The sequence below is a fragment of the Anser cygnoides genome, chromosome W (genome assembly GCF_040182565.1).
Source record: "Anser cygnoides isolate HZ-2024a breed goose chromosome W, Taihu_goose_T2T_genome, whole genome shotgun sequence".
NCBI lineage: Eukaryota > Metazoa > Chordata > Aves > Anseriformes > Anatidae > Anser > Anser cygnoides.
Window position 1 is genome coordinate 2,142,945 of NC_089911.1, and position 2,751 is coordinate 2,145,695.

The following is a 2,751-nucleotide window of genomic DNA, read 5'->3' on the forward strand; positions in this document are numbered from 1 at the left end:
TCCGGGAGGCCATATTGTTTTCCCAGAGCATGCCGGGAGATGTAGTCTTCCGGCACTGGGCGTTTTTTGCTAATAATAATTTTTGTACTAATAACATAGGCTCAGGCAAGGATCTCAGTGAGGTAGCATTTTTATTCACGAGTGCAATGGCAGGTGTCCCACAAGCCACGTACTAGTTTATACAGTTTAACACAGTTTATATAAATTTTTTTTTTCCCTCTCGGTGACCAGGACCCTCCCCAGTTTCCCAATTGACCGGGTAATCCAGGTTCACAATCTATCTGGTTCTTCACAGAAAATACACAGCTGCTGGCCTGTTACAAGTCAATTTTCTTTTTTTCTTGACTGTTTTCCTCTTTGAGGTGGTAATGTTTCTTACACCGTGATTTCCACCCAATTGCTCTAAGGATTCTGGTTGTCTGCATTTTACAAGGTTGTCTGTGAAGCTTTCTTATCACTGCAAGCATATCTCAGTACCACCTTCCTTCCCTCTAAACGATGTAACTCTGTGCAAAAACATTTTTATTCCCACAACCTTGATCCCCTTACCCTAAAATCCTTATTCCCTTTAACCCTAACAACTCTAACCACAACCCTAACCCTTCATATCAACCCCCCAACGCTAATGACACTGACTAATGATCCAAACCCCAAACTGCCCCTAACCCCAGGCAACTGACAAAGAAACTGACACATAGCTGAAAACTACAAAAAAGGCAAAACCCTGGATACACACCCCAAATCACAAACACGTGACCAAAATGCTACAGAAAAGCCCCAGACGCAGGCCCCAAGCACTACAGCTAGGCCCCAGAAGCTCAAGACACATCCCAAAGCCAAAATGCAAGCCCCAAACGCTACAGAAAAGCCCCCAAACACCAGACGCAGGCTGCAGAAGTCTACAAGCAGGCCCCAACCACACCCGGATGCAGACCCCAACTGTCCACAAGCAGCTCCCAACCCCCCCCCATGAACTGGACCCCACCCCACCCAGATGCAGGCCCCAGCCCCAGCCCCCACGCCCCAGACTCTGGCCCCAAAGGTGTACAACCAGCTCCCAAATGTCCCCCTCAAAGGGAGGCTCCAAAGCCCGCCAGAAGACCCTAGAGTGTACAAGCAGCTCCCAACCCCCCCAGCACAGGCCCCAACCCCCCCCAGACACAGGCCCCAAAGGTGTCCAAGCAACTCCCCACCCTCCCCAGAGGCACACCCCAAAGGTGTACAAACAGCCCCAACCCCCCAAGACCCAGACCCCTACAGTGTACAAGCAGCTCCCACCCCCCCCCCGCAAGGCAGGCCCTAACAGTGTACAAGCAGCTCCCACCCCCCCCCCCCCAGACGCAGGCCCCACCAAAGGTGTACAAGCAGGCCCCTACAGTATACAAGCAGCTCACAACCACCCCCCCCAGAGGCAGGCCCCAACCCCCTCCAGATGCAAGCCCCAAAGGTGTACAAGCAGCTCCCAACCCCCTCCAGATGCAGATCCCTACATTGTACAAGCAGCTCCCAACACCTGCCCCCAAACGCAAGCCCATACTGTGTACAAGCAGCTCCCAACCCCCACAGATACAGATCCCTACATTGTAGGAGCAGCTTCCAACCCCCCCAGATGCAGGCCCTGACCCCCCCCCCCCAGCCACAGTCCCCAAAGGTGTACAAGCAACTCCCAACCCCCCCCCCCCCCAGATGCAAGCCCCAAAGGTGTACAAGCAGCTCCACACCCCCCCAAGTCACTGGCCCCAAAAGCCTAAATATATGCCAAGAAAGTATTAATGCAAGTGCCAAATGCTACAGACAGGCCCAAAAGCACAGGCCCCAGATGCTCGAGGCCGAGATGTAACTTGGCTTTCTGAATTACTGGAAAGCGGCTTTCATTCTCAGCGAGGTGTGCGCAGGCTAGACAGGATGGGGCTTCAGGCACCTCTTCACCTGTGGAAACACGCTGCCATCAGGCACTGCCATGCCAGACAAGCTTTTTCTGTTAAAACACCCTTCTCAGATGCCCTGTGGCATTCTAGTGACCTGCTTAGCTCCGATTCTAAAGACTAACGTCACAGCCCACCTTGCCTGTGGCACCTGATGAACAGAAGAGAAAGCAACCATACCGTTTGGAAACCGTCACTGCACGTGCTGCTCCTTGATGCTCTGTAACCTCTTCTCAAATCCTCAGCCACTTCTGTGTAGAGCCTGCCATGACACCTGAAAAGCAAAATGGATACCCTTCGCAGTCACCTTGCGCAACTTGGCCATTCCGCTCCAACCCCACTCACGACCAGCCTGCCCTTCTCGTGCTGCTCTTCAGAGTGCAGCTTGGCCCCTCTGAGTCTGTGCAAGGCACCTGCGAAAGAAAAAGAAAAGCATAGGCCGCGGCAGCATCCAAAGCCACAGCACAGCTAGGACAGGTACTCTCATCTGCTCCCTTACTCTGCCAACTCACCTGCCCTCGAGGCAGATGCTTCCATCTGCTCTCTTAAGCTCTTATATTTTAACATTGTATGTGGTTTGGTTTTTTAAGTTAAACAAGTTTAATTTAGAAAGTTATACATGTACTTAAACATCATGAATTATATTTACAAAACATCCTACCTTTATATCCAAAGTGATATCAAGAAATGCCTCATATGTATCCGAAACTGCTTTGCAATTCAAGCACTTCAGTGGAAGCAAAATATAAATGCTTAACAATACGTGGAGGAGACTAACTGTCCAAATTCAAGTTGTCGATAGATACTACTTTAGACAAGCTGCAGA

General features: G+C 51.0%; 1 long non-coding RNA gene across 1 annotated transcript in view; it reads right to left on the reverse strand.

Annotated features, from left to right (window-relative positions):
* Positions 1-2,470, reverse strand: part of LOC136788853 (uncharacterized) — a 204,190-nt gene extending 201,720 nt beyond the window's left edge. The window contains exons 1-2 of the long non-coding RNA XR_010827406.1: positions 2,106-2,470; positions 1,842-1,929 (exon numbers count right to left, since the gene is read on the reverse strand). This is a non-coding gene — a long non-coding RNA (uncharacterized lncRNA). The remainder of the gene's footprint in view (positions 1-1,841; positions 1,930-2,105) is intronic.
* Positions 2,471-2,751: the final 281 nt, after the last annotated feature.